The following is a 14,341-nucleotide window of genomic DNA, read 5'->3' as shown; positions in this document are numbered from 1 at the left end:
CAGTTCATCTCCCTGGTGAGCAACCAAGCTTGGTAGCTCACTGCTGTTTGCTTTGTAAGCTCCCTTGTCATTGCCACAAGGCCAAAACACACACATCCAGTTCCCTCACCATTGCTGCAAGACTTAATACCCCTTCCAGGTTCTCTCTTGGCATGGAGAATTCACCAGTTTGGTTCAAGCAGTGAATGTAGCTTTTCATATCGCAGGCCCATCACTTTCAGCAAAATGGCAACTCATTCTTCACAGCATCTCCTGACTGCACCGGATTGACAGGACAAGCTCTCAGACATCTCTGTGTAACCCAGAAGGGCTGGTCTCGGAAATTAGCATTGAGTCATTCTGCTGCCATTATCTCAGAGCTTCTTTTAAGATCTTAAAAGGCAGTGATTGATCTGCCCATTGCAATGGGCCTAACTAATATTTCATTACCTATCCCCACTAAAAATGTTGTTTGATTTAGGTTCAAAGAGCTCATTATTTAGTTTTTCCCAGACAGGAAAAAAAAGTATCAAATTCAGAATAGCTCAGCATTTGATATTTTCTTAATTACAATTCGCCAAGTTTCAGTTGGTGTACAACTGAATCGGAGATCTTGCTCATTACCAGTTGTATAAAATAATTTCCACTGCACTGTTAATTAGTGCCAAAAAATAACCTAAGGAATTCATACTGGATAAAACTACAAGCACACGTGGAGGACAAGAAACAGATAGCTAAAGAACCAGCCTTTAGTGAAACTGTCCTCGTCTGAGAATTTCTAGGGATTCATGAACCTCAGAAGGATAGAAGTTTTAGGGGAACGAACTTAGCTAGAAAAATCTCAGGAACAGACTCCCTTTTTTAAATTAAATTCAGGGTCCTTACAGGAGTACTGGGCTACTAACAGCCCTTCCTCTGTACTCAAGCACACATTCTGACCACGTGAGCAGGAGAGAGAGAGACAGACAGCAGTTTGGCAATGGCTCAGAGACTATCCACAGACCTATGGAGCTGAACCTCAGCTGGTGTGAATTATCATAGCTCCATGGAGTTATAATTTACCCCAGCTGAAGGTCTATAAACTCCAAGGTTGTTACCCAGGCTTCTTCTAGGGAAGAAAACCCTTGTAGTTTTATGCACCAAGCTATGACGTATGACCATTAAAGTAATCTTGCCTCTTCTATAATGGCCTCATCTTGGCCAGTGCTGCCATTCCATCACATGAACCTTTGGTTTGGAGGCAGAAGTGCAGGTGCAAGGGCTGGGTTTTATTGTGTGTGTGTTCTTGGGTTTGGGCTTGTTCAACAAGTTGGCTGAACTATTTTGAACCTTTAGGTTGAATTTTTTTTGGAATGTTCAGAACAATTCTGATTTCCATCCATACGAAATTCACACATCCCTACTTTTAAAAATATACTTCTGCAGTTTTTAAACTTGTCCAGTTGTCGTCCCCTCCAATGAGGAATAAAAACAAGTATAAATGAAGTATACATTCTCTAAGACCTCTTCCAGCAGCTCGGCAAGAAATACAGCCAATTGGGATGCATTAAAACCAATGATAGCCCCAGACTGTTTAAAGAGAAGTCAGGTACCAATAACCAAATATGTTGCTGTAAAATTTATTGGTCTGTCTGGATCAAACTGTATTTGCCATCTTAGTGCAGCCAGGAAACGATCTCCCATTCCTTTGAACCTGAATGCCTTGTGCTTCATGACTCGCCGTTCCTCCCAAATCTAGTGAGATCTGCAACTACGAAATCTTTCTATGTTCTCAGCCAAGTCTTTCGTATAGTAGAACAATCAGAAAGACCAGGACCCGCCAGTGCAGTCTCCTACGGTACACGCTCCTTTATTAAATTGCCTTTCATCTTCAAAGGCTTCTATTTATGCCTCCTTTCCCCACTCCACTCCTGTCCTCTGGCCAATTTTCAATCAGCCAATTCCTCCCCTTCCCAACTCCCCACCTTTAGACATTAACCTCCGATGTGGGACCCTGTCAAACACCGTCTGAAGATCCAAGCCTCTCCTGGCTGTTGCTTTGCCTCTTGTCTACACTGACAGGAATGTGTGTTCTAAAAAGGACATTTCCAAAAGTTAGTGAGGCAGAAAAAGTCCTTTCCGGAAGCCACACTGGCTATCTTTGGTCAAGCTGTGCTTTTCTCAACATGCCACCTTTAATCTATTAAACCATTTTCTAAGACTTCCCTTCACCTGAAGGGAAATGAACTTGTCTGCAAGACCCTGGTGCATGTCTAGGTCGATCCTTAAATAATGGTGGGAGGTTGGATGCCTTCCACCTTTGAGGAATCTCCTGCAAAATACTCCAGCTTTGTGAAGTGCCTGCAAAAACCTTTCCAATTTAGAGCAGCAGTTCCTTTAACCTTTCTAATAAGAGAACCGTAGGGTAGGAGGGATTGGTCCCAACCGTATACTACATGCTTTCCAGCTCTGGTCCCTGCAAGCTTCATTTTCTACGCTCTCTTTTCTTTTCAGGAATAAAGTCTGGTTTCCACCTTCCTACTTAAAACTTTGGTCCGGGTGGCTCTTCTCCAATTCAGATGTATTCTCCCTGCTGATAGCTCAGCCTGACATTTCCCTTTGCCTCTTTCACATTTGTCTCTTCCACGTCCACTAGATTTAAAAAAAAAAAAAATGTAGCTTCCATCTTTGCAGCTAGCCCTCTCCTTCCTGCTGAAATGTAGACTCCACCAGCACTCTCTCATCTAACTCAGCTCCATTGCTAACATGTCCCCAATTATCAAAGAATCCCATATATCCTGTTCTGCGTGAGCATCCGTACACCATTATCCTGCTGCTCAATTCATAGCCTCTACCTAGAAAAGGCAGTAAACCTGTCTGAACAGACCACTTTACATCCACATTGACTCTCCCTGGTCTCCAGAGGAGATATCTGAAACCTCAGCTTCACTATCTCCTTTGCCTTGTGTCATTCATACAGATGTATACACACACAGAATGGCTTCACTCCTTGCATGCTCGATGAGGAGATGAAGTAGCAATCTCATATTGCATCCACAGCCACATAAACAGGCATTTTCCCAGGCCGGCATGTTGCCTTGCATTATTAGAAATAGCTGACACACACATTCAAAGGACTACGGCTGGGCTAGCTACAATATACTATGCAAGGGGCTTGTAATTTCTTTATCCTCTATGTAGCTGTATTTCCTTCTGTCAAAAGAGCTGCATCTTTTACACTGTAAGGAACAAGAACAGAACTTTATTGGTCTAAGTTTGGAATCACTGATGGAGCTGAGCAGGAAGGGGGTAAATGATCAGCCAAGAATAATTTGTGTTTCTAAAGCAGAGAGTAAATCCTTCTCTAACTGCCAAGTAAATATGTAGAGGCCTAAGATTTATTAAACTTCAGAGAAAATGAAAACCATTCCACTCAGGCCACTCCAGCCCCAGTGCTATTTGCATAATACACCTTGGGTCCCAGCCCCTCCCTTTGACTTCAGCAGTTTCATTATTTTGGTTTCAATCCATTCACTGCAGTGCTAATTTCTTGCCAGGATCTTTTGGATGAAGACTGTGTAACAACAGCAGCTCTAAAGTCAGCTGATAGAGTGGAGCAGAAAGACGTCTGCCTCCCCCAGGTTTTAAAGCTAACAAGAAACGAAACATAGTTTTGCCCCAACTGCGGGGGGTGGAGGGGAGAGGGGAGAGAAGGGGCAGAGCCCAAGGTATGAAGCAGCCCCATAGAGCTCTCCTGTTCTACAGGCTATTTCCAGAGCAAGTCGCTGTTCTCCTTGGGTCTCCCTGCATTCCCCCGAAAGCCTCTTTGATCCTGCAGCCCCAATTCCACACTGTACATTTTCAAGGGGTCTAAGCATGGTCTTAACTCCTTGCTTGCTGGAAGTAAGTCAGGCTTCTGCCTCCTGTCACAAATGCTGTGTACTAGTGGAGCGCTTGCTCTTTGGGTATCTCATAGTGCCACACAAACCTTAATGCATTAAGCTCTGTGTGGCAGATGTCGAAAACAGAAAGATGAAGTGACTTACCCAGAGTAACACAGGGAGTCTATGGTACAGCCAGGAGCAGAACTCAGAGCATATGCCTCCCAGCCCTGTATCAGAACCATCCGACTATCCCCACCCTCCTGGTATAAAAGGACTGTTCCAGCTACTTGCTTCTGGCAAATTCCCTTCCCTTGCCTCCCTGCCCTGACCCCCAAAGATACTCAAGGTCACAGCTACTGAGTTATAAGCTTCAAAAGAGGCTTGCTTTGTTTCAAACAAGCAGGGAAGTGGACAAGACAGAGTCAGTCAACGTTATCACAACTAATGCAGCTCATTAGAATAGTTTTAAAGTCAAAGCAAATGAATATCTAATGAGATTTCCCCCCAGGTGTAATTAGTGATAAGCTTTACATTGCTCTAAAAATACCCTCCATTTTTTTTGAAAACTAAATGCAGATAACTGGAAGCTCTAGTTACACTTAATGAAGAGAACAAAGCATATTGAAAAGTAAGAATATTTTAATTGTGTTTATTTAGCCTTCAGCAAAGGAGCCAAGACATTTTCACAATCATCAAATTAATTCCGAACTGCTCCCATATAAGTTGTCCAGCGAGCAGTTACATCCATGCTGATCACATACAGTGGGCTATTTACTGATCAGGCAGTCAATTGACTAAACGAGGCATTATCCAAGGAAATGAACCCGTCTCTTTACCAAGCCTTTTTCTCTTTCCGGGGCTCTTCAGCATAAAAGAGTTTATGAAGCCAAGAAGAAACACTGCAATTACGATGAGTGAAAATAATGATATTTACCTATCTCCCCTTCCGTTCCCATTCCCTCCCACGCCCCTTAAAAGGCATGGAATAAATATTAGTTTTCCTTCAAAACTCTAAATTACTAAAGTGACATTAACTTTCATATTCACTGCAAATGAGTTGGCAAGATGAATATTAAGTAATTTTGGATGATTGATTTAGTTTTGTGACAATCAGCCAGAGCTGTCCAAATGCCTGACCTCTATCCCTTGGAAGATGATCGATTGCAGTTTGGTACATATATTGTGCTTCCCCAACCAGGGTCGCAGAGACATTTTTGGGGCCCTGGGGCAAAGATCTGAAACTGAGGCCCCCTACCCTTCCCAAAAAAGTGCTACCACTCAGGTTGGGGGCAGGGAAGGGGGTGTAAGAAAGCAAGCCTGCCCCATACTTATCCCACAGTGGTGGCTCCTGTCTCAAGGGGCTGAGCCCAGCTCCCTGTTCCAGGCGTTACGACCTGGCACACCAGGTCGCAATGCCACTCCTTATGGGAGCTTTCTCAAATACGGGCGTGGGGAGTTAGAGCAAATTGCTCACACACAACGCCCCCCCCCAGCTCTGCCCCCGTGAGAGCGGGGGAGCCAAAGCCTGGTCCTGATAAAGTCAGCAGGTTTTATAGAACATTCACGATCCACTCATGGATGTGAGCGCTCCTGGGGCTGTCGCAGTTGTGGGTTTGAGGTCTAATCCAGCGCTTCATGGGCTGTGGGTACCCACTTGTATTCAGGTGCCTTCAAATGAGCCTCCTTTACCCAGGGCTGGAGTCACCAACTAAAAAGAAAGTCACTGTACATGGTGGAGAACGGACCCTTGGATCACTGCAGCACTGAGAGTCACAGTGCTCTGAAGCAGGGGTTGGCAGCCTTTCAGAAGTGGGGTGCCAAGGCTTCCTTTATTCACTCTGATTTAACGTTTCGCAGGCCAGTCATACATGTTAACGGTTTTAGAAGGTCTCTTTCTACAAGTCTATAATATATAAACGAACTATTGTGGTATGTAAAGTAAATAAGGTTTTTTCAAATGTTTAAGAAACTTCATTTAAAATTAAATTAAAATGCAGAGCCCCCCGGACCAGTGGCCAGGACCCGGGCAGTGTGAGTGCCACTGAAAATCAGCTCGCGTGCCGCCTTCGGCACACGTGCCATAGGTTGCCTACCCCTGGTCTAAAGATTAGTCAGTCCCAAAATACTGCAGCTCTTTCACACAATTAGCTCCCACTGGAGTCACTGGGAGGCCAGTATATGGGGCCCTGTACAATGCCCCTTAAAATCAATAGGCAGACTTCCATTGGCTTCAGTGAACATTGGATCAGGCCCACGTAGAGTCTGTAGAGACCAGGTAGTAGAATCCATCCCTTTCAAAGGGTTTTCTGTTCTACATTCCTAAACTGGAAAGGAATAAGGGAAAGCACCAGGTCCAGGTTAAATAATTTAGTTATTAAATTACTGCCTCACCTGGGCATAAGATGTATTTTTAATGTGGCCACTTACTTCCCTCGAACCTAGGTAAGGAAAGCACTGCAAATTCCCTATTGCTACTCTTTCTCCATCCCTGCACAGGATGCTGGGATTATATTAAAGCATGCAGGGTGACCAGAACAATGGAAACCACTCAGGAAAGCAAAATCTGTGTATTGATGCTGGTGGGTTTTTAATTTCAAATGATTACCAGAAGGAGTAAGGGGCAGAGGAACCCAGACAGACTCTATACAATGAAAAACACATGGGACTGTAACTTTGAATCTTTTTAGAAAATATTTAAATAATCTGACCAAAGTACCATTAATATTTCAAGGAGGTAGGCTCCTCGGTACCTGTAATGGGACCTCACAAGCCATGTTGTGTTTGGATAATGGGATGGCTGCTCTTTGCAGACAGCATGCAAGAACTTCACTCACTTGGCCTTCAATGACCATGAAAGATTAGGACAGAATGAGGGCTCCTGGCAGCTCTCCCTTACGCTTCTGCTGCTCCTGTTCCATAAAATGTTTCTGGGAATTTGGTCTTGGTCCAGGAATCAGAATAAATGGAGCAGATCATCTCTTCACAGAGCTCCAGGTAGTCAGATCCCATCGATGTCCTTTGCGCCCCTATGCCTGGATCGCTGCCTTCCTCCAAAGCTCCGCCAAGGAGAGTTAATTAATTCTGACCATTCCTAATAGTCTTCTGGGTCAGAAATTGGTGATTCAGCTTCATTAATTTGATTTCTAATGTTTTCATCCTTTGCACTCTCTGCCCGATTAGCTTCTTGAAATTTAGTTTCAGTAAGTGGGATGAGCAAGGCAGAAACTTCCAAAGAGATTTTCCTCATTGACACTTGGAGGGCGAGTCACCAAGCTGCCCCCTTGGACATGAGAGGGGAGGGGGGTGCTTAGGGATTTAATTGGATTTCACAAGCTGCTTGATGGGTTTTGATGACCTTGGTACGGCTGCAATCTGGGTTGGTCGGCAGACAAAAGGCTTCGGTTGCCTTTTTGCTCAGGCGGATGTAAATCGGGAGTAACGCCACTGAAGGCAATGGAGTTAATTACACCAGAGTAAAACCAGCTGGGGAGGAAAATTAGGCCCAAAGTGCATTTGAAAAGAGGAAGCTGCATGAATCCCTGAATTTCACCCCACACTCCCTTTTAAATAAAGATTTGCATTGATTCACATATATATGAGCACAGATTATATTATACAGAAATGTATCTTATTTCTCCAGACGTATATCCATGCAATGCTAGGGAGGCAACAAAGCAAGTGATCTCAGCTGCACCATCAAAGGATTCTTATCTTCCTAGTCTCCAAATGCTCTTCTTCCTCTAGTTTCACATGTTTAAACGGGTCATTGCTATAAAATCCCCTACAAAGTGAGTTATGGGAGAGAAAAGTGAATTTACTTTCTTACTCAGGAGATTAAGACCTGCTGTACAGGAATTCTCTGTACAGTCATTTAATTTCTTGTGTTTTTGATCAGGGAACTTTTTCCACATGTACTAAAGGCATGGGAAACACCTCTGATTTCCAGACAAGCAGATGTTAATGTGACCTGTTCCTGTTGGACAGTCTGGTGTTTGGAGGATCTATTCATAGATTAGAAGGCCAGAAGTGGCCATTGTGCTCACCCAGCCTTCTGGGTTTCCTTTCTATTCCCCTGAGTAGCCTGCCCGGTCTCCAGGAGAAGGTAGGACCCTAGTATTCTAGTCAATAGGACAGGGCCAAGCACAAAAACAATTGCCTGCTGAACTGCCATCCAGACACCTTGCAGCCATGTGCACGTAATAAATCTGTTAGTCTTTAAGGTGCCACCAGACTCCTTGTTGTTCTTGCAGCCATGAGTTCTCAATGATCAGATGTTCATCTGCATACTTTTGTAGATGGTGACAGCGAGCCCAGTTCAGCTCAGATTGGAACTTGAATGCTCAGGGTCTCTAGGCAAATGTGATGTGGAAGAAGTAAAAAGGACACAGTCAAACCCATCCTGAGCTCATTTCCGCTGGCGGTTATTCTTCACAGATTTTGCAACACTTTGCATTAAAACTATTCTGTACTTTTCTTTTTCCATCCATGCCTGGGCATTGGTTATTCTCTAGACCTGAGACAGAACTGAACTCTTGGGGCACCAGAAGTCTCTAGATCTTTTTTCCTCATCTTAACTTTTATAACCACTGCACAGACTGTCAGAATAACCAGGAGTTTGCCCTTTAGCTTTATACAGAAAGCTGCCTAACCTAGAACATTTCTCATCTTCCATTCACCACAAAACTGGTCTAGACTTCTAGGTTACTTTAATTAGATCACACAATAAAACGTGAAAGGCAAAGTCTTTTCAACAAAATTGTGTTTCCACAAGCATGAGCTTACACAATAAAAACATACCTTGTGTCCTAAAGTGTATTAATTTAGAGCTACATCAGGTCCTCTCCTGGACAAGAAAGAAGATGGAAGGAGCTAGACTGCATTCCCCAACCTCATTTCCACATGGCCCACCAAATAGATGGTAACCACTTTTAGTTATCACTGATAAACACAGTGACCTGGAAATGAAAGGGTCCGTATCTTATTTCCACTCCCCGGAGCAATCCAGGGCTGGGTGCTCCCCCTACTGCTAACAAAGAACTAACACTTCACACACACATGACATTGTATAAATGAGAATGTCCTGAGGATTCCTGAGATGCTGCACTACACTGAGTTGCCAAGGTACATGATAACAGAGTAACGATCCCTTGTACTTCTAAAAACCATCATTTCAACTGTGTTCAATGCACCACAAGGGGCAGAAGAGAGGAATCAACATTCGTCAAATGCAAAGAACATTTTATTTTCAAGTTGCTAACAGAGAGTTTGATGAGAAAGTCAGAGGAAAACTAGAAAGAATTCTGGGGCTGTAAAATTCTCATACAGGGAAGCTTGTTTTCATTCTCCATCCACGCTGGAGAAGTACCTTTATATTTAGCTGAATTAACCCGAAAATTCATTGTGAACTTCAGCCTAACCCACTGACTTTTCATTTCGGTTTGTCTCAGGGAGTTTCATGTGGTTTCAACATAAAACCACAAAGCGGCCCAAGTTTGGGGATAGTCTACTGAACCTGGACTGTGTTTAGAGGGTTGTGGAGAAAGACCAAAGCAGTCACGTCACACCTGGTTTGTGGGTTTCACTGAAAACACATCACACAGTTCTAGCTACAAAACACACACACACACACACACACACACACACACACACACACACCAAAAACATTTTTGCAGCCAAAAGGATATCTTGGGGGTAAAAATATTTTCTAGGAAATGAGCAGAGCACACACAGAGCACAACACAACCCGAGAGAGGACGCAAACCCACAGCCGCGGCTGACAAATGAAACGGCCATCTCTGCAGCTCAGCTTTTCATGTCACAAGAGCCAATGAAAAAGTGCTCGAGTGTTCTCACTGCTCAGACATGTGCAACCTGGACCCTTCGCTGGGCTTATTGTTTGCTCGCAAAAGGCCCATTTAAAGCAAACCAGGCAAGGTCTGAGGGGGGAAGAGAGGACAATGGGCAGCCTCTCTCATTCACCACCAGAGGCCTAGGAAATATTTGCTACTCCAGGAGAGGAGCAGCAGTCTCTTTTCAAAGCTCCCTTTGCTGGATGCTGAGTGACAGCTGAATCACAGTGCTGCTTTCCAAGAGCCAGATCTCACTAGCATTGCCAAGAGTGGCCCGTTGTATTCAGAGCCCCGACACAGCTGCAGTTACTGGGAGGTCCCGCCATTGTCCTGCCCCAGCAGAAAGATGCGTCTCTCCTCCCTTTATAGGCTTCGATCACGGCCCGATACTGACAGACTGAATAAAAATATCAGTAATAAGCATCGAGCAGATGTGAAGGGAGCGCACTCTCTGACCTTGATTCACCTACCACGTGGGGTCAACACTGCTTTGAGAATAGCTTCATAAAAGACACAGTCTTCAGAGGGATTCGGCCATTTTAAACACTGTCAGCCTGAAACTGTGACCCAAGTCCGATAAACTCAGCCGAGGCCCAGGGGAGGCAAGGGAGAAACTCTTCCAGGAAGACCACCAGGTAAAGGACTCTGCGTTCTAGACATTTAGTGTGCCTCCTATTCATGTTCTCAGAGTTCATTGCACTCACCCACCCCCAAAACTCTCTTTCACCTCCCTCCTGCACTTTAACTGTTTTGTTGTTAAAGTCACCGTTTTTAAAGTGACAATCTTAGATAGTTTGGGCCCACAATTTAGGCTTTTGGTAAAATGTTTTCAAAACCCTAAAAATCAACAGAAGTGTCTCCATGAAATATAACAAAGAGAAAAGAAAGCAGTCTTTGGTTTTGATGCAACATTCCTCTGCATGTTTGCAACCCAGCTGTGGCAGCAGGGTGCTAGTGCATGGGAGCATGGAAGTGAAACCGACAAGAAAACAAACATGAAACTAACTAACCTAGTGTCACTGTCCAAAATAAACAAAATACAGAGAGGAAGAGAACTCTGGAGGGGAGATTGGGAGGAAGTGGGGGAGGAATCCACGTATGTTCAGAAAGGAATTGGAAAGGAAAATTTTGTCCCAACTGTGTTTGTGATACTTCTGCATTTATGCTCCATGCATGCTCGAGTGGCAGAGATTCATTAGTAGGAATACTCACATTTTAAGTTTGAATATTCACCAAAAGTGAATCAAATCTTGTGACTGTAGCAATCTAAAATTTGCACTGTGTCAGTACATATATTGTCCAGTCAGGAAACTGACATGTGACTTATGTCATTAATAGGGCTGTCAATTAATCACAGTTTTAATCACATTGTTAAACAATAGAATACCAATTGAACTTTATTAAATATTTGTGGCTGTTTTTCTACATTTTCAAATATATTGATTTCAATTACAACACAGAATACAAAGTGTACAGTGCTCACTTTATATTATTTTTATTACAAATATTTGCACTGTAAAAATGATAAAATAGTATTTTTCAATTCACCTCATACAAGTACTGTAGTGCAATGTCTATCCTGAAAGTGCAACTTACAAATGTATAATTTATTTTTTTTACATAAGTGCACTCAAACAAAACAATGCAAAACTTCAGAGCCTACAAGTCCACTAAGTCCTACTTCTTGTTCAGCCAACCACTCAGACAAACAAGTTTGTTTACATTTACGGGAGATACTGCTGTCCACTTCTTATTTAGAATGTCACCAGAGGGTGAGAACAGGCATTTGCATGGCACTTTTGTAGCCAGAATTGCAAGGTATTTACGTGCCAGATATGCTAAACATTCGTATGCCCCTTCATGCTTCGGCCACCATTCCAGAGGATATGCTTCCATGATGAGGACGCTTGTTAAAAAAATAATGCGTTAATTAAATTTTTGATTGAACTCCTTTGGGGAGAACTGTATGTCCCTTGCTCTGTTTTACCCACATTCTGCAATATATATTACATGTTATAGCAGTCTCAGATGATGACCCAACACATGTTGTTCATTTTAAGAACACTTTCACTGTAGATTTCACAAAATGCAAGGAAGGTACCAATGTGAGATTTCTAAAGATAGCAACAGCACTCGACCCAAGGTTTAAGAATCTGAAGTGCCTTCCAAAATCTGAAAGGGACGAGGTGTGGAGCATGCTCTTTTAAGACTTTTGAAAGCAACACGCCGATGAGGAAACTACAGAACCCGAACCAGAAAAAAGAAAATCAACCTTCTGCTGGTGGCATCTGACTCAGATAATGAAAATGAACATACTGCTTTGGATTGTTATTGAGCAGAACCCATCATCAGCATGGACGCATGTCCTCTGGAATGGTGGTTAAAGCATGGAGGGACATATGAATCTTTAGTGCATCTGGCATGTAAATATCTTGTGACGCCGGCTACAACAGTGCCATGAGAACGCCTGTTCTCACTTCCAGGTGACATTGTGAACACGAAGCGGGCAGCATTATCTCCTGCAAACGTAAACAAACTTGTTTGTCTGAGCGATTGGCTGAACAAGAAATAGGATGGAGTGGACTTGAAGGCTCTAAAGTTTTAGGTTTTATTTTTGAACACAGTTTTTTTGTACATAATTCTACATTTGTAAGTTCAACTTTCAGGATAAAGAGATTGCACTACAGTACTTGTATGAGGTGAATTGAAAAATACTATTTCTTTTGTTTTTTACAGTGCAAATATTTGAAATAAAAAAAATATAGAGTGAGCACTGTAGACTTTGTATTCTGTGTTATAATTGAAATATATTTGAAAATGTAGAAAACATCCAAAAATATTTAAATAAATGATATTCCATTACTGTTTAATAGTGTGATTAATCACAATTAATTTTTTAATCGCTTGACAGCCCTCGTCATTAACCTATGCAGCAGCTGTTAGGGCCGGGATGTATGCAGCAGGGCCTAGCGTCAGGCGGGGGGCTGGGTCCCCATGTCAGCCGGGGTCAGAACCGCCGGTCAGGCACTGAGAGTTAAGATACCAGGAAACAGGCCGAGTCAGGAAACCAGGTCATCAGGGTCAGGAGACGAGGTGGGTAGTGCTGGGTGAACAGTCAGAAGCAGGATGGAACCCAGTTGTACAGACAACTTCCTGTGCCACCTCCTGGTTTAAGTAGGGTGACTGGGACAATCAAGAGCTATCCAGTGTTCCACCAATTGGAGCCCAGAGGTGGAGCCTTCTCTCTGAGCTGGCCTTCAAGAAGTCTCAGTTCCAAGTTATGCCAGTAACTGTTGGGTGGTGAGTTGGAGGCAATGACCCCTGTGGAACCAGGTTTGAGACCCCGGGTCATGACAGCAGCTTACCTATGGGCACAGATATTAGGGATCCGAAGAAAGAACCAAATTAAATGGTTGATCCTTAGACACAATGTAATAGAAAAGGAGGGGAGGGGAGAAATACAGGTCTGTCACTAAGGTAGATGCTGTAATCTAGGGGAAATTTCATGTCGTTTGGGAACCACAGCAGGAGTCCTAAGGAAGGGGCCACACTCCTGAATATGGAACAGGCATGCAGCTTCCTTCCACCGTATGTCAAACAGAGACAATTCTGCATCCATTAGCTAGATGTGAGCCAGTGGTACTAAATAAAGTTGGAAATACCTGAACTGTAGTGATGATAATTTCTCATCAGGTTTGAAATGCAGATGAGGGTCAAAAGTCAGGGCAGTGACACAAATATACTGGAGCGGAGAACAGCCGACTTTGGAGGGATATGAAACAAAGCTGAAGGAAATTGGCTGGGATTCAATATAGCCTGAGAAACGCACAATGGGGAGGGTTTAAAATACAGTCAGGGAGTAATTACTTTAAAATAGTTAAAAAAAAAAAAAAAGTTGTTGAAGTGGAATTATCAGAATTCTTTCCACACTCTTGCTCAATCCGTGGTAAAAAACCAGGAATGTTCAGAAGGAAACAGTGTTGCAACCCCCCCTAAGTGCCAATGGTACAAAGACACTGGATCCACAACGTGTGATAAATCCAAAGAGGAGACGGCCATGGGGTGAAGCAGAGCAGGCACTGCAGGAGTGACAGGCACAAGTGGAAGTGCCGGGGGAAAGTGGTCTTTAGGCAGCATACACCTCCACTGCTGGGAAGAGAAAACCGCTCAGGTCAAAAAGCTCCTGGCTGAAAGGCCAGTACTGCCAGGGACAGACTAAACTGGATGGAATGGGGAACTTCTTACCCACACTTCAAACAAGTTAAGTGCCAGTACACAGAGCACAACTGGGCTATTGAAACCACAGTCTGAGAGACAATGGGAGGGAAGGAGGCACCATAAAACTTAAAACCAAAGCGTATTCTTCCCAGAACTGGCTCCCAGAGGCATTGCAAACTGAAGGGAAAAACAAGAGGGTAAAAATAGATTCAACTCTGATCCACAGTAATTGCATAACAGGGATCATACAAAGCCGAGAGATGGAGATAATAAAGCGTCAGAGTTTTTAAAGTGAAGATTGTGACCACTGACAAATCAAAGAGGGGCGGGGGGAAGAGGTTGGCGGATTTGGGAAGTTGTTTCCTTAAAGCTGCTTCAACATAAGCTGGGAAGAGCCCTCTCGCAAGTGGATGGGGTGTTCGCGATAATTAT

This window comes from Chrysemys picta, chromosome 18 (assembly GCF_011386835.1).
Source record: "Chrysemys picta bellii isolate R12L10 chromosome 18, ASM1138683v2, whole genome shotgun sequence".
NCBI classification, from domain to species: Eukaryota; Metazoa; Chordata; order Testudines; family Emydidae; genus Chrysemys; species Chrysemys picta.
This window is presented reverse-complemented; position numbering follows the sequence as displayed.